The sequence below is a fragment of the Thalassophryne amazonica genome, chromosome 18 (genome assembly GCF_902500255.1).
Source record: "Thalassophryne amazonica chromosome 18, fThaAma1.1, whole genome shotgun sequence".
NCBI classification, from domain to species: domain Eukaryota; kingdom Metazoa; phylum Chordata; class Actinopteri; order Batrachoidiformes; family Batrachoididae; genus Thalassophryne; species Thalassophryne amazonica.
In genome coordinates this window covers 26,740,804-26,766,796 of record NC_047120.1, presented here as the reverse complement: position 1 = coordinate 26,766,796, position 25,993 = coordinate 26,740,804, and the positions used below count along the sequence as shown (strand labels likewise).

General features: G+C 42.0%; 1 long non-coding RNA gene across 1 annotated transcript; it reads right to left on the bottom strand.

The window, feature by feature from the left end:
• Positions 1-10,791: 10,791 nt before the first annotated feature.
• LOC117530387 lies at positions 10,792-25,084 on the bottom strand. Its single transcript, XR_004566353.1, has 3 exons — positions 25,073-25,084; positions 11,911-11,913; positions 10,792-10,868 (listed from the first exon to the last, which is right to left on the bottom strand). It is a non-coding gene; the product is annotated as an uncharacterized LOC117530387 (long non-coding RNA).
• Positions 25,085-25,993: the final 909 nt, after the last annotated feature.

The following is a 25,993-nucleotide window of genomic DNA, read 5'->3' as shown; positions in this document are numbered from 1 at the left end:
GAGTGACCGAGCTCCTCACCCTATCTCTAAGGGAGCGCCCAGCCACCTTGCGGAGGAAACTCATCTCGGCCGCTTGTACTCGTGATCTCGTTCTTTCGGTCATGAGCCAAATCTCATGACCATAGGTGAGGATCGGAACGTAGATCGATCGGTAAATCGAGAGCTTTGCCCCCCTACTCAGCTCTCTCTTCACCATGACGGTCCGATACAGCGACCGCATCACTGCAGATGCTGCACCGATCCGTCTATCGGTCTCACGCTCCAGCCGTCCCTCACTCGTAAACAAGACCCTGAGATACTTAAACTCCTCCACTTGAGGCAAGGACACTCCACCGACCTGAAGAGGGCAAAGCACCTTTTTCCAGTCAAAAACCATGGCCTCGGATTTGGAGGTGCTAATTTTCATCCCGGACGCTTCACACTCAGCTGCAAACCACCCCAGTGCACGCTGAAGGTCCTGATTTGACGAAGCCAACAGAACCACATCATCCGCAAACAGCAGAGACGAGATTCTGTGGTTCCCAAACCAGACCCCCTCTACACCCTGGCTGCGCCTAGAAATTCGGAATACAATAAATAATAATAAAACAGAATACAATGATTTGCAAATCCTCTTCAACCTATATTCAATTGAATACACCACAAAGACAAGATATTTAATGTTCAAACTGATAAACTTGACTGTTTTTGTGCAAATATTTGCTTATTTTGAAATGGATGCCTGCAACACTTTTCAAAAAAGCTGGGACAGTGGTATGTTTACCACTGTGTTACATCACCTTTCCTTCTAACAACACTCACTAAGCGTTTGTGAACTAAGGACAATAATTGTTGAAGCTGTTGTAGGTGGAATTCTTTCCCATTCTTGCCACTTGAATGTGGACTCATCAGACCACAGCACACTTTTCCACTTTGCGTCTTTCCATTTCAAATGAGCTCAGGCCCAGAGAAGGCGATGGTGTTTCTGGATGTTGTTGATGTATGGCTTTCGCTTTGCATGGTAGAGTTTTAACTTGGACTTGTAGATGTAGCGATGAACTGTGTTAACTGACAATGGTTTTCTGAAGTGTTTCTGAGCCCACACTGTTGTGTGGGCCGCTGAAGAGGAAGTACTGCTGGCCCACCACCACCAGATGGCGCCCTGCTTGGAGTGCGGGCTTCAAGCACGAGAGGGCGCCGGAGCCACTGGGAGTGACAGCTGTCACTCTTCATCAGCACCAGCTGTCACTCAGTCAACTCATCACCATCTCCATAAAGGCCGGACTGCAACTCCACCTCCTCGCCGAGAAATCATCTACCGTACAGGTAATTTCTCTGCTGAACCTTAATCGAGCATTAGTCTGATCTCTTTTGCAGCCGTTTTCCTGGGATGGATTCCTTGTCTGCTGAGTTGGCGTTTGGTGTGGACTGCGACGGCTTCGCCTCCCACCCCACCCAGATAAGTGGTTGTCTCAGGAGCTGTCTGAGTGTGTTATTGGAGGTGGAGGTTCTCCCTCCTAACTGAACACAGACTGTGGGATTACTGAGTGTGCGTACTCACACTCATCAAACTGTTTCTGTTCTCTGCCAGCAGTACCCGGTCTGACTGCTGAAGACAGTGGCCACCTGGGGCGCAGGGCTTGGCGGCTCCGGTGTTCTTCAGATCCGTTGGTGGTGGAAGCTGTGTGGGTTCCGGCTCTTCTATCACCAGACGTCTTCTATCTTCGAGCCTGCCACACGCCACCTTGTGTATGATTGACATTCCGCAATATTGTTATTGTCTGTACTTCGTTGTGCGCTTCACAACATTAAATTGTTACTTTTTGGCTTATCCATTGCCCGTTCATTTAACGCCCCCTGTTGTGGGTCCGTGTCACGACACCTTCCCAACACACACGATAAGATCCTTTACACAATGATGTTGGTTTTTAATGCAGTGCCGCCTGAGGGATCGAAGGTCACAGGCATTCAATATTGGTTTTTGGCCTTATCGCTTACATGTAGAAAGTTCTCCAGATTCTTTGAATCTTCTGGTTATATTATGATCTGTAGATGATGGAATCCCTAAATTCCTTGCAATTGAACATTGAGAAACATTGTTCTTAAACTGTTGGACTATTTTTTCACGCTGTTGTTCACAAAGTGGTGATCCTCGCCCCATCTTTGCTTGTGAACGGCTGAGACTTTTGAGGATGCTCATTTTAAACCCAATCATGACACTCACCTGTTTCCAATTAGGTGTTCTTTGACCATTCATCAACTTTCCCAGTCTTTTGTTGCCCCGTCCCAACTTTTTTGAAATGTGTTGCAGGCATCCATTTCAAAATGAGCAAATATTTGCACAAAACAACAAAGTCTATCAGTTTGAACATTAAATATCTTGTCTTTGTGGTGTATTCAATTGAATATACAGTAGTGTTCAGAGTAATAGTAGAGCTATATGACTAAAAAGATTAATCCAGGTTTTGAGTATATTTCTTATTGTTACATGGGAAACAAGGTACCAGTAGATTCAGTAGATTCTCACAACTCCAACAAGACCAAGCATTCATGATATGCACACTCTTAAGGCTATGAAATTGGGCTATTAGTAAAAAAAAAAAAAAAAAGTAGAAAAGGGGGTGTTCACAATAATAGTAGCATCTGCTGTTGACGCTACAAACTCAAAACTATTATGTTCAAATTGCTTTTTTAGCAATCCTGTGAATCACTAAACTAGTATTTAGTTGTATAACCACAGTTTTTCATGCGAGGCATTAATTTTGTTGGTTTGGAACCACAATTTTGCTCATTTACTAGTGTGCTTGGGGTCATTCTCTTGTTGAAACACCCATTTCAAGGGCATGTCCTCTTCAGCATAAGGCAACATGACCTCTTCAAGTATTTTGACATATCCAAACTGATCCATGATACCTGGTATGCGATATATAGGCCCAACACCATAGTAGGAGAAACATGCCCATATCATGATGCTTGCACCACCATGCTTCACTGTCTTCACTGTGAACTGTGGCTTGAATTCAGAGTTTGGGGGTCGTCTCACAAACTGTCTGCGGCTGTTGGACCTAAAAAGAACAATTTTACTCTCATCAGTCCACAAAATATTCCTCCATTTCTCTTTAGGCCAGTTGATGTGTTCCTTGGCAAATTGTAACCTCTTCTGCACATGTCTTTTATTTAACAGAGGGACTTTGCGGGGGATTCTTGCAAATAAATTAACTTCACATAGGTGTCTTTCTAACTGTCACAGCACTTACAGGTAACTCCAGACTGTCTTTGATCATCCTGGAGCTGATCAATGGGTGAGCCTTTGCCATTCTGGCTATTCTTCTATCCATTTTGATGGTTGTTTTCCGTTTTCTTCCTCGCATCTCTGTTTTTGTTTTTTTTTTTTGTTGTCCATTTTAAAGCATTGGCAATCATTGTAGATGAACAGCCTATAATTTTTTGCACCTGCGTATAAGTTTTGCCCTCTCCAATCAACTTTTTAATCAAACTATGCTGTTCTTCTGAACAATGCCTTGAACGTCCCATTTTCCTCAGGCTTTCAAAGAGAAAAGCATGTTCAACAGGTGCTGGCTTCATCCTTAAATAGGGGACACCTGATTCACACCTGTTTGTTCCACAAAACTGATGAACTCACTGACTGAATGCCACACTACTATTATTGTGAACACCCCCTTTTCTACTTTTTTTTTTTTTTTTTTACTAATAGCCCAATTTCATAGCCTTAAGAGTGTGCATATCATGAACGCTTGGTCTTGTTGGATTTGTGAGAATCTACTGAATCTACTGGTACCTTGTTTCCCATGTGACAATAAGAAATGTACTCAAAACCTGGATTAATCTTTTTAGTCACATAGCACTACTATTATTCTGAACAGTACTGTAGGTTGAAGAGGATTTTCAAATCATTGCATTTTGTTTTTATTTACATTTTACACAACATCCCAACTTCATTGGAATTGGAGTTGTATTACAAATCACCTTCGCCTGCACTGCTGTTTCTGCTTTTTGTCTCTTTTCTAGTTGAAACATGATTATGAGTTCTTCGACTGCCATCATGTATGATGTGCCTTTAGCTGATAACCAGTAGAGTAGCATGTATAGACACAAAAGTGCAGGAAGTACTTGCCTGCAGCCATCATTAATTGCAGTGTTGACTATAACAAACGATATGACAGATTTTCTGCCGTCAACATGTGAATGCAGCATTAGTTTTGCTTAAAATGAGGCCTGTCTACTTTACAACAGCTATCTTAAGCAAACATTTCAGAAATAACTCTCTGTGTTCGACACAAACCAATGGATGGCCCGAAGCGAATTCACGAGACTTCTTCAAACTTTTAAACGGTGCTCAGAAATATTAGCTTGCATCAGGAAGCTGTGACTCATTATGATCATAAAAATGTTGCGGCTTCTCAGGCGCAGTCAGTCAGCCGCTGAAACCTCCTCCAAGACACCTTTCCATTCAGTGTGATTACACTGCAGTTGATATTTAGGTAATTGATAGCGCCTTTGTCAGTAATGTTGTCAATTTGGCACCTAAATCCTATTTTTGTGGCCATCTGGGTTCGCTAAATTGCTCCCCTGAGAGCAGAGGTTACAGACAGTAATTATTCAGAAGTCATTTACTTTTAGAGGTGTTTAGTGCTTATCTGCTTTGCAGTTAATATGCTGACACAATGCCCACAGACTTTTTATTTCATTATTTATTTTTTAACAAAAGAGGCTTTTGGAGAAATATAATGATTATGAAAATTTTACAATCAGATGCAAGTGGTAACAGCAGAGCATTAGTTGCTCTTTAAGTGTAAGAGTGGGACAAACAAATCTATATCTAAGGCACAAATCTGTCTGATATATATTAGCTCGTTAGTGTGTCTGCCCAATGAAAAACTCAAAAAACACATAGTACGATGTGCAGGAAGAGTTTTCAAAGCAGAATTGTAGCAAGAAGCATTTTTTTAAAGCACCTTCTATACACAACAAAAATATAAACGCAACACTTTTGGTTTTGCTCCCATTTTGTATGAGATGAATTCAAAGATCTAAAACTTTTTCCACATACAAAATATCACCATTTCCCTCAAATATTGTTCACAACCCAGTCTAAATCTGTGATAGTGAGCACTTCTCCTTTGCTGAGATAATCCATCCCACCTCACAGGTGTGCCATATCAAGATGCTGATTAGACACCATGATTAGTGCACAGCTGTGCCTTAGACTGCCCACAATAAAAGGCCACTCTGAAAGGTGCAGTTTTATCACACAGCACAATGCCACAGATGTCGCAAGATTTGAGGGAGCGTGCAATTGGCATGCTGACAGCAGGAATGTTAACCAGAGCTGTTGCTCGTGTATTGAATGTTCATTTCTCTACCATAAGCCGTCTCCAAAGGCGTTTCAGAGAATTTGGCAGTACATCCAACCAGCCTCACAACCGCAGACCACGTGTAACCACACCAGCCCAGGACCTCCACATCCAGCATGTTCACCTCCAAGATCGTCTGAGACCAGCCACTCGGACAGCTGCTGAAACAATCGGTTTGCATAACCAAAGAATTTCTGCACAAACTGTCAGAAACCGTCTCAGGGAAGCTCATCTGCATGCTCGTCATCCTCATCGGGGTCTCGACCTGACTCCAGTTCCTCGTCGTAACCGACTTGAGTGGGCAAATGCTCACATTCGCTGGCATTTGGCACGTTGGAGAGGTGTTCTCTTCATGGATGAATCCCGGTTCACACTGTTCAGGGCAGATGGCAGACAGCGTGTATAGCGTCGTGTGGGTGAGCGGTTTTCTGATGTCAATGTTGTGGATCGAGTGGCCCATGGTGGCGGTGGGGTTATGGTATGGGCAGGCGTCTGTTATGGACGAAGAACACAGGTGCATTTTATTGATGGCATTTTGAATGCACAGAGATACCGTGACGAGATCCTGAGGCCCATTGTTGTGCCACATCCAAGAACATCACCTCACGTTGCAGCAGGATAATGCACGGCCCCATGTTGCAAGGATCTGTACACAATTCTTGAAAGCTGAAAATGTCCCACTTCTTGCATGGCCGGCATACTCACCGGACATGTCACCCATTGAGCATGTTTGGGATGCTCTGGACCGGCGTATACGACAGCGTGTACCAGTTCCTGCCAATATCCAGCAACTTCACACAGCCATTGAAGAGGAGTGGACCAGCATTCCACAGCCCACAAGTGACAACCTGATCAACTCTATGCGAAGGAGATGTGTTGCACTGCATGAGGCAAATGGTGGTCACACCAGATACTGACTGGTATCCCCCCCCCCAATAAAACAAAACTGCACCTTTCAGAGTGGCCTTTTATTGTGGACAGTCTAAGGCACACCTGTGCACTAATCATGGTGTCTAATCAGCATCTTGATATGGCACACCTGTGAGGTGGGATGGATTATCTCAGCAAAGGAGAAGTGCTCACTATCACAGATTTCGACTGGTTTGTGAACAATATTTGAGGGAAATGGTGATATTGTGTATGTGGAAAAAGTTTTAGATCTTTGAGTTCATCTCATACAAAATGGGAGCAAAACCAAAAGTGTTGCGTTTATATTTTTGTTGAGTTAGCATTGCTGTAGCTGCCACAAGCGGGTTTTCATGCTAGCATTTAGTGTTGCATTATTGCTGCATTCAAAACACTTGGAAGATCAGATATTCTGACCTCTATCTCGGGGAAAAATGCCTTGAACGCTAAGTCAGACTGGAATTTTTGCTCGGAAATTCGCAAGGAAAGGGAGCAACCTTGGATATGCGAGTTGACATCACATCCATGGCATTTGCATGTGCGACAAGTTAGATATCAATGTTACCAATGTTGAAAATGCATCTTTAAAATTATTTTTTCCCCCAAGACATTACTGCTGTATGTAATATGTTCATATTCAATATACAATTAGATAATTTCACAGCACCACACATCAACAAAAACATCTTTGATGATTTCATTTAGCCCAAAAGATAACATTAGCCTTACACTTCTGTGAAGGGCTAATTGATAAGCTAGTTGATCCATATTTGTCTCAAGGTAATCTCATGAATGCAAATAGGGATTTTTATGTCGGATCTTCCAGAGCTTTTGAGGGTTCTGAATGCAACATACGTAATGCTTGTTAGAATTCCGTTATGTGATGCTAGAAACCTTTCATGCTAACATTAGCTTGTTAGCATCAAGTTATGTGAAGCCAGTGACTTTTTAAAACATGCAAACCATTAAATTCACCATAATTACTGACTGGGTGCTCCCTTCACTCAGGTCTTCAGTCACCACAAGTATGTATATTTTTAAGCACGTTATAAGTGATGTTGCTCACAGTGGAGGCACTCAGCTCATGCTAATGTTAAATGCTGACATTGCACCTAACGCCAAGCTCGTCCCAAGCGAGGATCTTAGAATGTGTTTCTCAATATTTTCTCAATAATTGCTGTCAATTGCTGCAATGATTCAACAGATTATAGCCAGATTTATTGAATGTGAGCATAATAAATATATTTTATTCATTAATTAATATTTAATGCATATTATATGTAGGAGTGGTGACCAAGTGGTTAGTCCATTTGGTTTCAGCGCAAAAGGTTCCCTGGTTCAAACCCCACCCATGTAAGGGGAAGTTATGTCAGGAAGGGCATCCGGTGTAAAACTTGTGCCAATTCAACAGGCAGACGCACCTCAGATTTGCCCGAGTGCAAACAAGGGAGCAGCCAAAGGGACTTACTTTTTATTTATTTTATATGTACTATGACTAAAGAAACCTACTAAAATAGTTAGTTGTTATTATGTTATGTTCCCCGGGCGCCTAATGGCGACTTCTGCTCCTACTGGCAATTAGGATGGGTTAAATGCAGCAGACACATTTCATTGTGCAGGGACCATGTTCTTCTGTGCATATGACAATAAAATTCCTTTGAATTCCTTTGAATTTGAATGTTCTCCACTCAGATTGCAATAGCCAATCACAGATTAGCCTTTCTGTCCATCATTTACCTGTATTTTGGCATGCTTGGTGCCAGAAAGTTATGTTGGCTCCAAAAGGATTCAAAAAGGCTAGGACCAAAAGTTATATTGGATCGGTTCCCACTGACCAATAGCATTAGAGCTTACTGCCAACAGCTAGCCAATTAGAGCGCGGCATACGAAGGTCAGGAACTAGCTGACAGACGATGGTTGAAAAAATGGCAACAAACATGTCAACAACAGCAGAAAATCGTCTGCCAGCGAGGTTTGCTGAGTTCACAGAGGAGGAACTGGTGGAAATATTGAACTCCAAGGATGCCAAAAACACTAAGAAGGTAGACAAGCACGCTACTGACATTTTAGAAGCATTCATATGCTGTTCACAACAAAATAAATTGATCTAATTTACTTGACTCTTTGTTGTTTGCTTAATTTGGGAGGGGGGTGGAGAACATAACAATTGATGGATGGCAAGTTGTCCAACATAGAGAAATATTGGATGAAGAAAAGTTATATTGGACTCGGCGTATATTTCTCTATGTTGGACTCCTTACCATCTATTATTTGTATAATGTTGGTAGATAATTAATGGTAAGTATTAATTTAACTTAATAAATTTACTAAAATATATATTTTAAGTATGTTTATTTGGGGGAATTTTTGGCTAGATTAAAGTGGATTTGTCCATGGCGATTGCGCAAGTTGCATAAATAATTCCACTGTCTAAGAAACTATTGCAGTTTCTAAAATCTGGTGCACTCTTGTCTTAATGCAAATTACATGTGTGATCTGAGTGAGAAATGTTAGATTTACACCGGCTGATCTGACATGAGCTGTCTGAGCGTTTTCACTCACTTATTGCTGAGGCACTTTGTCAAATTGATCATCCAGTCAACTAATTCCCAGTCTATGTTTAGCTAAAGTATGATAGAATCATTGTGTCCCGTGGGTGCTATTCTCATTTGTGTGTCTGTCTATGTGACGGAGTATCCGCATGAGAGGGGCTAACTAATCAGCAAACTGGACCAAAAACTCAATATAGAGTGTGATAATAGCTATGTCGCACAACTAGAGGATACCCAGAGAGTGCAATGCCTTCGCCATGTCCTCTGTTCTTAAAGCTAGAGTCCGCAGAATTCAGTGGTATCTGCTTGTGAGGTTTAAGATGACATGATACCTTTATGATGTTGTTTCCCTTTATAGTTTTGCTTATTTGATGATGGGGATTCATGCTCACTTGCCTTTTCTTGTGAAATGCAACATGTATAATCCTTCATTTCACAAAATGAAGGTTCTTAAATTTGTTAACCTGCATAGCAACAGGAAGACAGTGTGTAGGGGAGCAACCACTGATTCCTCTTCTTTTTTCTTTGGTTGTCCATGTGTTCTGCAAAGGAAGGCTATGGGTGCATCTCAAAAAATTGATATATTGTGAAAACGTTCAATCATTTTTGTGAAATGATTGAACTTTTTCATGATATTCATTATTCTTTCACCTCTCTGAAATACCTAGAGATGTTCCAACCCAGTCTCGCGGCAGTTCATGGGACTGGGTTACGAAAAGTACATTATTCTATGGGTTTGTGACGGGGTACGAAAATGGGTCGTTTTTCGTAACGGGGCAGAAATTAATTTCATGACAGGGGCACAAAATGTGGGGTGAAGGGGGTGTCTGGGGTGGTCATGGTTAATGTTTGGGGAAGGTACACACTTACTCTATGGTTATGGTTAGAGTTAGGAGAAGGGAAAGATTGTAAATAGCAAAATAAAAAAAGCCATGTCACAAAAAATGGGCACTTTTTGTTACGGGGGCACCGAAAAAAAAAAAAGACTGGGCTGGGTATACCTAAAAATATAGTTATTTCAGACAGTGAACATTTTACATATTCTACTTTCAACACATAGAAACCAAAGTGTTTCAGTTCATTTTTTTTTTTATTTTGATAATTACAGCTGCCTGCTCCAAAAAATAGAAAATGAATATCTGAAAATATTAGACTATTTTATTTCAAGTAATTATTTATGCAGTATGAATAACATTAATGTCTCAGTTCTAGCTCAGTTCACACAACCAGACTCATGATGAAGACTGCTGACTTGGCAGTTGTCCAGAAGACACTCATGCACACCGTCCACAGGGAGGTTAAGCCACAAAAGGTTATTGCTGAAAGCTCTGGCTATTCAGAGTTCTGGATCAAAATATATTCATGGAAAGTTAACTGAAGGGGAAAGTGTGTTCGGAAAAGATGCACAAGTAACAGGGATGACGTCAGCCTTGAGGAGATTGCCAAGCAAAGACGATTCCAAAATTTGGGGGAGGTTAAAAAAATGTGGACTGAGGCTGAAATCAGTTCATCAAGAGACAACACACACATAGATGTGTCCAGGAAATGGGGTACATGTGTTGTGTTTGTGTTTCCAAGCCACTCCTGAACCAGATGCAATGTCAGAAATGTATTAGGTGAGCAAGGAGAAAAGAACCGGACCACTGCTCAGTATTCCAAAGTTCTCTTTTGTGATTAAAGAAAATTTATAGCATTTAATTTGGAAATTGAGGTCGTAGAGTCTAGAGAAGGAGTGGAGAAGCACAGGACCCAAGCTACTTGAAGTTCAATGTGACGTTTCCACAGTCAGTGATGGTTAGGGATACTGTGTCTTCTGCTAGTGTTTGTATATTTTTTTATATATTTTTTATCATGTCCAACGTCAACCCAGCCAACATCAGGAGGTGATGGAGATGCTGATTTATTTTTCCATCATGACTTGGCACCTGCCCACAGTAACTAGTTTACTGACCATGGTGTTACTGTATTTGATTGTCCTGGACAATACCTCATAGATTCACTATGGGGTATCGTCAAGAGGAAGATTAGAGACAGCAGATCCAACAATCTATCTGACCTGAAGGCTGCTATCAAAGCAACTTGGACTTCGAGAACACCTCAGCAGTGCCACAAACTGATTGCTTCCACGCCACACTGATGCAGGAATTCATTCAAAATGAACTCCAACCAAATACTGAGTGCATAAATGAACACGCTTTTCAAAAGTTAGATATTTCTGTATTATGAATCTATTTGTTTTTGTTTTTGTTTTGTTTTTTAGCTGATCTGCTGAAATATTCTAATATTTAGAGATATGCATTTTCTAGATTTTGGAGCTGTAGGCCATACTTATCCAAATTAAGACTAAAAGAAGGGTGGTTATATTAGTCACTGAATATTTTAAAATGTGAAGTGTTTTAGTTAATTTTGACTTGTGTCTTTGTTATACTTACTCTAAAAAAAATAAATGAACACAATGCTAAAATACTCTCAGCCGTAAGAGCATTGTGTTCTTTATAATTTGCAGTTGTTTCATTCATTATTAAGATCCTATTGTCTTAAATACAATTTGTACATGTTCAATAAAGCCCCTCTATCTATCAATCAAAAACAATATTTACATTTTAACGGCATCTGCAGGAGGCCTTGCGTGTGCATGCACATGAGCTTTTGACAAGAGCGGAAGTTATGCAAATCAAGGAATATTTGTAGATCACCCTCTGTGCATTTGCTGGCATTAAGGAGAAAAATTTAACTCCACAGGAAGCTAGCTTTGAGTTAGCGGAAGTTAGCATGCACGCTAACACCGCAAAATGTTTTCTAAATGATTCCAGAGGTGTTATCAAGGGACAAAGACAGCGTTTTCAGTTTTAGAAGTGTTTATTTCTCACTAGCTTTTACATAATATATGAAAATATATATTTACACACAAACAAAACAGTTTTGCAGCAAGCTATCAGCTTGTGATGTCACCATGTTAACATCTATGAAATGTCTTGTAAATAAATTCAGGGGTGTTATTCAGTCCAGCCCCTCTCCAGGAGTTGGGTAGCAGAGCCCAAGCTGTGCATGGAGGTGAGCCCGACTATCTCTAGTCAGTATCTCTCAACCTCCCGCACAAGCTCAGGCTCCTTCCCCCCCAGCAAGGTGACATTCCACGTCCCAACAGCCAGGGGCTGTGAGCATGGACCAGTCCGCCGGGCCACCCACCCTCGACCGCCACCCAATCCTCTCTGCACCCGACCCCCATGGCCCCCTCTGCACGTGGTGAACCCACAGGAGGGCGGGCCCACATCGCTCTTTCAGGCTGAGCCCGGCCGGGCCCCATAGGCTAAGGCCCGACCACCAGACACTCGCGCGCGAGCCCCAACCCCACGCCTGGCTCCAGGGTGGGGCCCCGGCTCTGCCATACCGGGCGATGTCTCGTCCCTTGATTTTTTACTGGTCATGGAGGTTCTGAACTGCCCTTAGTCTGACCCGTCACCTAGGACCTGTTTGCCTTGGGAGACCCTACATGGGGCACAAAGCCCCCAACAACATAGCTCCTAAGATCATCCGGGTACGCAAACTCCCCCACCACGATAAGGTGGCAGCTAGAGGGGGAGTAGAGGTGGCAGCTAGAGGTGGCCTCGAAGAAATTCTGGCAAACCGTCCAATGCCTCAGGAGGCAGAAGCAGCTCTCCACCAACACTGTTTATGGTGCGGGTGGGGAGCTGTTGACCCTGACTGGGGATGTTGTCGGGCAGTGGAAGGAATACTTTGAGGATCTCCTCAATCCCATCGTCACGTCTTCCGAAGAGGAAGCAGAGACTGGGGACTCAGAGGCGGACTCATCCATTACCCAGGCCGAAGTCACCGAGGTGGTTAGAAAGCTCCTCGGTGGCAAGGCTCCTGGGGTGGATGAAGTCCGTTCTGAGTACCTTAAGTCTCTGGATGCTGTGGGACTGTCTTGGCTGATACACCTCTGCAACATCGCGTGGCGATCAGGGACAATGCCTCTGGATTGGCAGACTGGGGTGGTGGTTCCTCTGTTTAAGAAGGGGGACTGGAGGGTGTGTTCCAACTATAGGGGGATCACACTCCTCAGCCTCCCCGGTAAGGTCTATTCCAGAGTACTGCAGAGGAGAATTCAACCGATGGTCGAACCTCGGATTCAGGAGGAGCAGTGTGGTTTTCGTCCTGGTCGCGGCACACTGGACCAGCTCTACACCCTCCATCGGGTGCTTGAGGCTTCATGGGAGTTCGCTCAACCAGTCCACATGTGTTTGGTGGATCTGGAGAAGGCGTTCGACCGTGTCCCTCGGGGCACTCTGTGGGGGGTGCTCCGGGAGTATGGGGTCCAGGGTCCTTTGCGAAGGGCTATCTGGTCCCTGTATGATCGCAGCAGGAGCTTGGTTCGCATTGCCAGTAGTAAGTCAAACCTGTTTCCAGTGCACGTTGGCCTCCGCCAGGGCTGCCCTTTGTCACCGGTTCTGTTCATTATTTTTATGGACAGAATTTCTAGGTGCAGCCAGGGTGTAGAGGGGGTCTGGTTTGGGAATCACAGAATCTCATCTCTGCTGTTTGCGGACGATGTGGTTCTGTTGGCTTCGTCAAATCAGGACCTTCAGCGTGCACTGGGGTGGTTTGCAGCCGAGTGTGAAGCGTCCGGGATGAAAATCAGCACCTCCAAATCCAAGGCCATGGCTCCTGCCCATAAAAATGTGCTTTGCCCTCTTCAGGTCGGTGGAGTGTCCTTGCCTCAAGTGGAGGAATTTAAGTATCTCGGGGTCTTTTTCACGAGTGAGGGATGGATGGAGCGTGAGATCGATAGACGGATCGGTGCAGCATCTGCAGTGATGCGGTCGCTGTATCGGACCGTCGTAGTGAAGAGAGAGCTGAGTAGGGGGGCAAAGCTCTTGATTTACCGATTGATCTATGTTCCGATCCTCACCTATGGTCATGAGATTTGGCTCATGACCAAAAGAACGAGATCACGAGTACAAGCGGCCGAGATACGTTTCCTCCACAGGGTGGCTGGACGCTTCCTTAGAGATAGGGTGAGGAGCTCGGTCACTCAGGAGGAGCTCGGAGTCGAGCCACTGCTCCTCCACGTCGAAAGGAGTCAGTTGAGGTGACTCTGGCATCTTTTCCGGATACCCTGGACGCCTCGCTGGAGAGGTGTTCCGGTCACGTCCCATTGGGAGGAGGCCCCAGGGAAGACCCAGGACACGCTGGAGGGACTACATCTCTCGGCTGGCTTGGTATTGCCTTGGGGTTCCCCCGCAGGAGCTTGCGGAGGTGTGTGTGGATCAGGAGGTCTGGGTGGCTTTGCTTGAGCTGCTGCTCCCGTGACCCAACTCTGGACAAAGCGGAAGAAAATGGATGGATGGATGGATGGTGTTATTCAGTTCCAAAAATTGTGTTTTCAGTTTGAGAAGTGTTTATTTCTCACTAGCTTTTACATAATATACCAGAAACGAAGCTGTTAGCAAGTAGCTACACCAGGAAGTGATGTCATCATGCCAACCTCTGCAAAATGTCTTGTAAAGGTCAGAGGTGTTATTAGGTTCCAAAAACAGCATTTTCAGTTTTAGAAGTGTTTATTTCTTGCTAGCTTTTACATTATGTTTGAGAAATGTATATAAACACACAAAACAAAGCTGTTTTGAAGAGACCAGCGACTGACGTCACGGTGCAGCTCCACTCTGATTGGCTGTCACCCGCATCACTCAAAAATAAAATGGAACAGCATGAAACAGAATGTGACTTTTTAACCTCTTAAAATAGCATTGGTCCAGGTTAGCCATCTTTGAACTTGTCCAAGGTCTGTGTCCGAAGAATGTTCCCTGTGAATTTGAAGACTATGGCAGTAATAGAACTGGACTTGTGCTGAGCACAGACAGATAGACAGACGGACAGATGGACAGACGGACGGACGCAAAGCCTTCACAATACCCGATGGCCATATTTGATGGCCTTGGGTAATGAAAGTAAAACACAGCTGCCAGGTTTTTGTCTGTAAAAACAACAAATTTCTTGGATGTTTTTATTTCTATTTATTTATTATTTGTTTTTTTTTGTTTGTTTTGTTTTTGTTTGTTTGTTTGTTTGTTTGTTTGTTTTTTTGCATTGCACCAATTTTGCAACAGAATTACCAGTACCTTTACTGTGAAAACATTCACATGTAGATGGAGATGGGTGTGGTGCTAAAGTGTCATCTTTCAAGGGTGTTGCAGTACACAACTCATGGTGCAGTCCTCAGAACCAATTTATGACATAATATTTAGCCTACAATATAAGTTTATATGACATATAAGTTATCAATTACCATGGAAGGTCTTCATGCCGAATGAGGTGGTTGTGTCACTGTTATACACTATGTGTAGTCAATTTTCAATGAAATGTGTATCTTAATCACTGAAAATCTGACAGATGCATTTTTGCCCAGTGATAAAATAAAAATCGTACGCGTCTTGTTATTCAATAATCTTCATTCTTTTATTCGTGTGCAACATACACTGTCACACTTCTTTTAATATATTTATTATACTTCATGGACTTCATAGTGAACACTTCTTATTTGTCATAGTGAACACTTCTTATTTGTATAAATATGATGTCCTAAAAAAACAACATTATAACAAAAATTGACGTGGTGGATCCTTGATCTCTGGACATATACGAGGTCTGTGAGAAAAGTATCGGACCTTTTTATTTTTTTCAAAAACCATATGGATTTCAATCACGTGTGATTGCATCAGACAATCGTGCACATGCGTGAGTTTTTTCATGCCTGTCGGTTGCGTCATTTGCTTGTGAGCAGGCTTTGTGTGAGCAGTGGTCCACCCCTCTCGTCGGATTTTTATTGCGAATAAATGTCTGAACGATTTGGAGCTTTGCTGCATCAATTTTTTTCCAGAAACTGTGAGAGACCTCCAGGTGGACACCGTTCGGAAAATTAATATGGCTTTCAGGGACGATTTTATGGGGATTATACAGATTAAGGAGTGTTACTGCCACTTTAAGGATGGCCCACAACTGCTGAGAGCGTGGCGCGGAGGTGGTTTTGTGCCGCGTAATGAATGGCTCCGTGGCGTGTCCCTCCGCTTTTCTTTCCATGACAAAAACTCCTGTAACAGTGGAATGTGCCGTTCATTTCTAAACTGGACGCTGTCTTGATCTGGTATGTCGTCTGACTAGCACAGGAATTGTGAAAAGACGTGGACATCAGCACTTTTTCAGCACATTAGGACAGACGTGCGGAGGAGTTCCGCGCATCGCGGTGGAGCCACATGGCGCAAAGCAACTCCGTGATGAAGCCTTCCAGGACATGTTGGGGCATGTCCAGCTCATGCACAATCACAATTGGATAATCACGCGACTGAAAAGCAACCGGAATCCATCTGAAATCCACCTGAAAGCCGTCCTGTGAGACCAACACGGAGGTGGTTTTGTGCCGCTTAATGAACGGCTCCGTGGCGTGTCCCTCGGCTTTTCTTTCCATGAAAAAAACTCCTGTAACAGTGGAATGTGCCAAAAAAGTGCTGATGTCCACGTCTCCTGCCTTTTTGTGAAAGTCAGACAAGGTCTTGGATCAACAAAGCCTTCACGTTGGAAATGATCTGGTTGTTTGAGCATGTCGATCAGCGCTGGGAGCGCGTCGCGCTCTCAGCAGTTGTGGGCCATCCTTAAAGTGGCAGTAACACTCCTTAATCTGTATAATCCCCATAAAATCGTCCCTGAAAGCCATATTAATTTTCCGAACGGTGTCCACCTGGAGGTCTCTCACAGTTTCTGGAAAAAAAATTGATGCAGCAAAGCTCCAAATTGTTCAGACATTTATTCGCAATAAAAATCCGATGAGAGGGGTGGACCACTGCTCACACAAAGCCTGCTCACAGGCGAATGATGCAACTGACAGGCATGAAAAAACTTAAGCATGCGCACGAAGGTTCAAGCTTGTCTGATGCAATCACACGTGATTCAAATCCATATGCTTTTTGAAAAAAATAAAAAGGTCGGATACTTTTCTCACAGACCTCGTATAGGAATAAACAAAATCTGTAGTTTTTGTCAAAAGCATTTCCTTTCAGATATTATTGGCATGAAAGTCTCTCCATACATCTGAGCTGAGCTTTTACAGCTGGCTGTGCTGCACGTCAGGATGTAATTTGTAAAGAAATACAGCACGTCTCATTTTGGGAGGAAAAAATGTTTTAGTCGATTGTAGTTTCTTGTCTGTATTACATTTGTAAGAGGTGTCATTTTATTTAAAGCGGCAATTCATTTTGAAGTTATTAATTCTGAGTGGACTGTCTCGGCATAGAGCCGCACAGGGTTTGGAGCTGTGTCAACGGAATGGAGGACGATTCTCATTTCTTGACTGCAACAAGACAAGAGTGCCAGTTAGTGACTTTAATCCACACAAAAGTGACTCACGGTATTTTAATGGCTGTGAGAGGAGTTAAGAAGCAGACTTGCCATTTCTGAAGAGCAGCGAATCAAAGAACCAACGAGCTTGTGGATCGAAGCATTGCTTCAGTGGTTCACGCTTCAAAGTGGAGTCGTGCTGCAGAAATGGTTGATTATAGAGCCGCTGCAGACCAAACCCTGAATATCAGACTTTATTTGTACGTCCATGTGACTTTGAAACAAGGAAAAATCTGTATAATTTACGGACAATCCATATAGGTTGACATGTATGGTCGGAAAACCACCGAAAATGTCATTTCAGTCATCATAGAATGCCTTTCAAACACACTATTGTCTGAAAACTATTTATAAACCACTCACCATTTCTTGCAGAAATAAGCACCCAATTTTCCTTGCACAACTTTTTTCCTGGATGCCATGATCATCGACTCGACTGGACTGATGCTATGTTTGTTTGATCCGGTTAGAATTTTCCTGTGTACACCTGCGTGGTGCATTGTGGGATCAAATCAAAAGCTGTGTTCACCACGGGGACACGTTCATCACTATTCGGGATTATTCGAGATTTTTTTTTACAGATGACGAAGGATGCGTAAAAAAATCTGACTGATGCAACTGCATCGGTCCAAACCGGTCTGGATCCGGGCCTGTTAATCACTTGCAATTTTCACTCACTCATTCATCTTCAACTGCTTACTCCAATGAATAGACCTCAAGTGCACTAAATGCTTTAAATCTGAGAAATGGTGACCCTCTGGATGTTTCTAGCTTTACATATATATTTTACCTTATCGCCATTTGTACTGCAGTGCTGCAGCACAGGTGAACTCGGGTCTACACAAGATCTCATTTCATGATGTAAGCACACCTTCTTCACATCCAATTGGCTCAGCAATATCTTTATGACATTATCTGCCGTGTCTGGCCACGAGGGTCCGTGGAGATGAGCGCAGAGGGTGAAAGAGGTCATGTAGAACCAGACCGAGACTCTGGCATGACACTGTGACATGTAACGATCCCCTCCACTGAGCTGTGCCGTGTGCAGCAACGGGAAACAAGACCATGAGGCACAAACACTACCCTGACTCACACGTGCACAGACACATACACACACAAGACTAAAGACAAGGAGGGAAACAACGACATCACAGCAAAGAATTACCCCTTATTGTCACAAAGAGTCTCTTCTCCACTGTGCAGAAAAAGAGCAAAGTCCCAGATCCGCCCTGAGGTACACACTTATAGCTCTCATATATATATATATAAAAAAAAATCTCAGACAACCTAACTCCTAAAACATTAAAAATATAATGCAATACTAAAATACCCTTGGCCGTATGAGCATTGTCTTCTTTATAATTTGCAGTTGTTTAATTCATTATTAAGATCCTCTTGTCTTACATACAACTTGTACATGTTCAATAAAGCCCCTCTGTCAATGAATCGATCAATCATGAACGATATTTACGTTTTAACAGTGTCTGCAGGAGGGCGTGCATGTACATGAGCTTTTGACAAGAGCGGAAGTTAGCTTTCAGTTAGCATGCATGCTGATGTCTGTAAAATGTCTTGTAAATGACTCCAGAGGTGTTATCAGTTTACAAAAATAGTGTTTTCAGTTTTAGAAGTCTTTATTTCTCAGTAGCCTTTACATAATAGATAACAAAGAGGTTATATTTGCACACAAATGAAACAGAGTTTTGCAGCTAGCTACCAGCCTTCAACGTCACCACGCTAATGTCCGCAAAATGTCTTGTAAATGACTCCAGAGATGTTATCGAGTTGCAAAAACAATGTTTTCTATTTTAGAAGTCTTTATTTCTCAGTAGCTTTTACATAATAGATGGCAAAGAGGTTATATTTGCACACAAATGAAACAGAGTGTTGCAGCTAGCTACAAGCCTGCGACGGCACCACGCTAATGTCTGCAAAATGTTTTGTAAATGACTCCAGAGGTGTTATCAAGTTAGAAAGACAGTGCTTTCAGTTTTAGAAGTCTTTATTTCTCACTAGCTTTTACATAATATATGACAAAGAGGTTATATTTACAGAGTTTGCAGCTAGATAGACCAGCCACTGATGTCATGGTGCCGCTCTATTCTGATTGCCTGTCACCCCCGCTACTCCAAAAAAAAAAAAAAGAACACAACAGAATGAAGCAGAATGTGACTTTCTAACCTCTTAAAATACCTCTTAAAATAGCTCAAGGTTAGCCATCTTTGAACTTGTCCAAGATCTGTGTCCCAAAAATGTTCCCTGTGAATTTGAAGACTGACAGTAATTGGACTGGACTTGTGCTGACTACAGACAGATATGTAGACGCAAAGTCTTTGCAATACCAGATGGTCATATTTGAAGGCCTCAGGTAAAAACAGGTATGCTTGTCACTCCAAAGGTATACATACATGTATAAAAATTATAACCTAATAATGACAGCTTTACAAATAACATTTTTACTCGCTGATTCAGGGTGTGTGCCTGTCACCTCCTTAATGGGAGGAATGGTCCTGAATCTGCTGAGACACCAGTGAAACAATGTCTGGCTCCAAACTGGAGAGTTGCAGTCTCATATCACAATTTCACAATCATCCGGTTACACCATCTTCTGTTGCAAAAATGGTAGTAAACGGTCAATCATACTTGCATCACAAAACCATTCAAATACAAATTTTTGGATTGACATTTGAGTTACCAATAAAAATGCTACTATCTAGCTCTGGAGTCTTTTCAAACAGCTTGGCAAATACTTTTAATTTAGAAGATGATGTTATTTTAAAATTTGATATTTTACTACAATATTTACACACCACCAGTGTGGACCACTCTTTGAGAATGGCCGCTGTAGACTGAAGAGGATGATAGTCTTGCTGCCAGTCAGGTTACTGCAACCAAGGCGGTACTAATTTACAGGTGAGTGGACTGAGGTAATATTGATAACGTGTCTAGTTCTCTGACAAAAACAGGCAGCATGTCTAGGAATCAAACCTCAGATTACCAAACTGCTTATCCCACTGTGTCTCCTGCTCTGAATGTTTCATCTCCTTATGTCTGCATGAAAACAGGTGTAATAATGAATTAAACACAATTGGGAGAACACAATGGGAGATCAAACACAATTTCAAGAGAACAGGCTTCAGCTGTTGATTCTGGATCATGTCTTTACTTTTAGATAGTGAGATTTTGCATTTTACATCAATTTAATCCTGTGCCCAAGTTTTGTTTTGTTTTGTTGTTTGTTTGTTTTTTTTGTCTTTTTTAAAATTGATGGAATGCTCACTCTTCTCAAGAATGAAAACCCACTTAATTTAATTGATCTTTATCAGAAACCAGATATAAATTCAGGCTCATTAATTTTATTTCTACATATCACATGATTTTTCAAGTTAAACAATATCCACCAAAACAAACATTCAGTTGTGATATTGATTGTAACCAGTGGATTCTGGATCTAAAAAAATAGTAACTTTGATACTTTGTCACATTTTGAAAGATAGGACAATTCTCCAATTTAAACAGGTTTTTTCTGAACATTTTTAACCCAATAATGGTATCAAGAGGAACAAAAAATGTAATTTTGTTGTTGATCCAGAGCTGAATGTACAGGACATTCGGAAATTATTCACAGTGCTTCACTTTTTCTTTTGTTATGTTACAGACTTTTTCCAAAATGGATGAAATAATTTTTTTCCTCAAAATTCTGCACACAATACCCCGTAATTACAATGTGAAAAAATGTATGTATATATATATATATATATATAGCAAGTTTTCCCACTTAGAAATCATGGAGGGGTCTGAAATTTTCATCATAGGTGTATGTCCACTGTGAAAGACATAATCCAAAAAAAAAAAAATCACAATGTATCATTTTTTTTTTAAATAATTTATTTGTATATTACTGTTGCAAATAAGTATTTGAACACCTGTGAAAATCACTGTTAATATTTGGTACAGGAGCCTTTGTTTGCAATTACAGAGGTCAAACGTTTCCTGTAGTTTTTCACCACGTTTGCACACACTGCAGCAGGGATTTTGGGCCACTCCTCCATACAGATCTTCTCTAGATCTTTCAGGTTTGGAGTTTCAGTTCCTCCCAAAGATGTTCTATTGAGTTCAGGTCTGGAGACTGGCCAGGCCACTCCAGGACCTTGAAATGCTTCTTACGGAGCCCCTCCTTAGTTGCCCTGGCTGTGTGTTTGGGGTCATTGTCATGCTGGAAGACCCAGCCTTGACCCACCTTCAATGCTCTTACTGGGAGAAGGAGGTTGTTTGCCAAAATCTCACAATATATGACCCCATCCATCCTCCCTTCAATACGGTGCAGTCGCCTTGTCCCTGTCAGGAAAGATGACTTTAAGCTTGCTTTCAGCTTGTTATCATCTTGGAATATAATACGAGCCATGGAATTAATGTACATGCTGTTGGATTAAACTGCACAGTGTTTGGTATCTTCCAGGAGTAAGTGAGGTCATACCGGACTTTTCCATTGCAAATGGGGAGGCCCACGGAATGAACTCGGTGGTGAAGACGAGGGAATATATCTAAAAATGATTCTAACATGACAAGTATGATCAAATGGAGTATTAATGTGTTCAAATTAAGAGTTGATTAGAAAAAGTATGTTACAAATAAGTGAAATGAATGATTATATGAGTTGTTTTTCATAAAGAGTGCAGAGTCAGAGAAAAAGAGGAAGTGAAGAAGATGTCGCAAGTAGGGCAAGAAAAGCTGATGTTAAACAACTGATCAAATGATTAAGATGTTGGTAAAAATGAAATGAATAATAAGGAATGAGAATGTTTGTATATGATCATATGAATTGTTTTTATGTAAAGAGAGTTGTAATGAAATGATTGAATATGATTGATGTGATTTTGAAGAAATGATTTAAAAGACTGAATTCTCGGAAAAGCTGAAGTGTTAACAGAAAAGAGGAACTTGAGAAATAAGTTACTGGTAGGGGCTGCGGAGATTTCCAGTAAAGCAGAAGGAGAAGGGAGGAGGTTTTGAGTCAACAGCGTCCCCATGGTAACCAAGATCATCTGAGGACGACTGGAGTCAAGAACATATAGAACTTGTTGAAACACCAGGAAACGGGGTTATTCTTCCAGGGAGAGGTGCTGTTGCCACTACTCCCCTGCTACGAGGAAATCACAAGACTTGACCATCTTGTGAGCATCAATTGGAATCGTGGAGTGAGAGGATTGGAGCCATAAAAGATCATTTGAGAGAGATTTCAACTCCCACTCAGGCCGTCCAGTCACGGAGTAGCAGAACAATGGAGAATAACCACTGGCCTTAAGTCTGAGTGGGGAATGTTCAACAATTTCTCTCTCAAGGAACATCACCGCATACCAGAATGGATTAGATCAACTTTTGGTTGATTGAAGACGGAATAAATTCTTATGTGGATTAACTTCCTGAAGGATTACAATATCACACAAGGATCGTGGTCAGCTAACGACTAATAGCTGATGAAGAGGAAATCAAGTTCATCGAGCTGGGGACCCTAACCTCAAAAACCTTCCTCCCTCACTCCTAGCAAAATTTGTTGAGAAATCAATCCAGTCCCAGTCAAAGTAAGATCAGTCAGAATTATTGAATTAAAAACAAAAATCTTTGCCAATCATTATTCTAATTATATTTGAATTACTATTGTGAAATTATCACCATATAATCTATGTTGATTATGTTATTGACACTTGCAAAACCTGCAATAAATTTCCAAGCGTGCAGTTAAAGTGTTAAGGCTCGGACATTGGATTATTGATGCTTCTTAAGGTGTAAAAGTTAAAGTTTATTGGGTGTACAACATCAAAAGGCTCTAAAAGGTTAGTCTGGTTTTTTAATGAAAATAACACATCCTGGGAACTCGCTGTACGAGTCACTAAATTTAAAATCTAGCAACATTCCAAGAGCCCTGATCCATAAGAGGAGAGCTGCCGTTAACGGGCGTGGCCGGTTCGTATCCTGGTTCCTGAGAAGGCTATTCGACCGGGGTGCGAGATCAGCTTCAGCGGGGTGGACGTCCGGATGGAGGCAGTGAGCAGCTAGACGAATCTCCTCACCACCAGCTTGAACAGCCTTTGTGCAGCCCTGCCGGGTAATACCCGTGGAGACACGAAGGTCGGACCCCAGAGATGGAGAGCTGGTTTTACACAAACACACTCATCGGAGGGTGAGCGTGTGCCGTGTATCTAAAAAGCAGGATCTGACATCCCCTTTGCAGAAGAGCACCCCCAGAGTATGATGTTTCCACCCCCATGCTTCACAGTTGGCATGGTTTTCTTGGGGTTGTTCTCATCCTCTAAACATGGTAAGTGGAGTTGATTCCAAAAAGCTCTATTCTGGTCTCATCTGACCACATGACCTTCTCCCATGCCTCCTCTGGATCATCCAGATGGTCACTGGTGAACTTCAAACAGGCCTGGACATGTGCTGGCTTGAGCAGGGGGACCTTGCTGCCCTGCAGGATTTTAAACCATGACAGCATCATGTGTTACTAATGTAATCTTTGTGACTGTTGTCCCAGCTCTCTTCAGGTCATTGACCAGGTCCTCCTGTGTAGTTCTGAGCTTTCTCAGAATCATCCTTACCCTACAAAGTGAAATCTTGCATGGAATCCCAGACCGAGGGAGATTAACAGTCATCTTGTGTTTCTTCCACTTTCTAATAAATAATCATAACAGTTGTTGTCATCTATCAAGCTGCTTGCCTGTTGTCCTGTAGTCCATTCCAGCCTTGTACATGTCTACAGTTTTGTCCCTGGTGTCCTTAGACAGCTCTTTGGTCTTGAGTATGGTGGACAGGTTGGAGTGTGATTGATTGAGTGTGTGAACAGGTGTCTTTTATACAGGTAACAAGTTCAAACAGGTGCAATTAATACAGGTAAAGAGTGCAGAATAAGAGGGCTTCTTAAATAAAAATTAACAGGTCTGTGTGAGCCAGAATTCTTGTTGGTTGGTAGGGGGTCAAATACTTATTTGCAGCAGTAACATACAAATAAATTATTAAAAAAAAATCATACATTGTGATTTCCAGATTTTTATTTTTTTTTAGATTATGTCTCTCACAGTGGACATGCACCTAAGATGAAAATTTCAGACCCCTGCATGATTTCTACAAGTGGGAGAACTTGCAAAACCACAGGGTGTTCAAATACTTATTTTCCTCACTGTATATATATATATATATATATATATATATAGAGAGAGAGAGAGAGAGAGAGAGAGAGAGAGAGAGAGAGAGAGAGAGAGAGAGACTAAGAAATCACATGTACATAAGCATTCACAGCCTTTGTTATGAAGATCAAAATTGAGCTCAGGTGCATCCTGTCTCCACTGATCATCCTTGAGATGTTTCTACAGTTTAATTGGAGTCCACCTGGGATGAATTCAGTTGACCTCTCTACATATAGGGTCCCACAATTGACAGTGCATGTCAGAGCACAAACCAGGCATGAAGTCAAAAGAATTGTCTGTAGACCTCTGAGACAGGACTGTCTTAAGGCACATATCTGGTTAAGGGTACATAAGGGTACAAACATTTCTGCTGCTTTGAAGGTCCCAATGAGCACAGTGGCCTCCATCATCCATAACTGTAAGAAGGTCAGATCCACCAGGACTCTTCCTAGAGTTAGCTGCCCGTCTAAACTGAGCAATAGGGAGAGAAGGGCCTTAGTCAGGGAGATCACCAAGAACCCACCGGCCACTCTGTCAGAGCTCTAGCATTCCTCTGTGGAGAGAGGAGAACCTTCCAGAAGGACAACCAGCTCTGCAGCAATTCACCAATCAGGTCTGTATGGTAGAGTGGCCACTCCTTAGTAAAAGGCACATGGCAGCTCACCTGGAGTATGTCAAAAGGCACCTGAAGGACTCTCAGACCATAAGAAACAAAACTCTCTGTTCTGATAAGACAAAGATTGAACTCTTTGGTGTGAATGCCAGGCATCATATTTGGAAGAAATCAGACACCATCCCTACAGTGAAGCATGGTGTGGCAGTATCATGCTGTGGGGATGTTTTTCGGCAGCAGGAACTGGGAGACTCATCAGAATTGAGGGAAAGATGAATGCAGCAATGTACAGAGACATCCTGGATGAAAACCTGCTCCAGAATGCTCCTGACATCAGACTGGGGTACGGTTTGTCTTTCAACAGGACAATGACCCTGAGCACACAGCCAAGATATCAATGGAGTGGCTTCAGGACAACTCTGTGAATGTTCTTGAGTGGCCTAGCCAGAGCCCAGACCTGAATCTGATTGAACATCTCATCAGCTCCCCATCCAACCTGATGGAGCTTGAGAGGTGCTGCAAAGAGTAATGGACAAAACTGCCCAAAGATAGGTGCACCAAGCTTGTGGCATCATATTCAAGAAGACTTGAGGCTGTAATTGCTGACAAAGGTGCATCAACAAAGTATTGATCAAAGGCTGTGAATACCTATGTACGTGTGATTTTTTTTAGTTTTTCCTTTTTTAATACATTTGAAAACATTTCCAAAAAAAAAAATAAATAAATAAATAAATACTTTTTTCGTGTTTTCATCATGCGGTGTTGTGAGTAGAATTTTGAGTGAAGAAATTAATTCACTCCATTTTGGAATAAAGCTTTAACATAACAAAATGTGGAAAAAAGTGAAGCGTTGTGAATACTTTCTGAATGCTTGATCCTTTCTTTTACGTTGCATTTGACCCTCATTTTTAAATAACTAAAATAAAAATAAAAATTATTATTTTTAAATGCAATTTCTCAAAAACGAATCTGTAGATTCTGGTGAAAAGATTT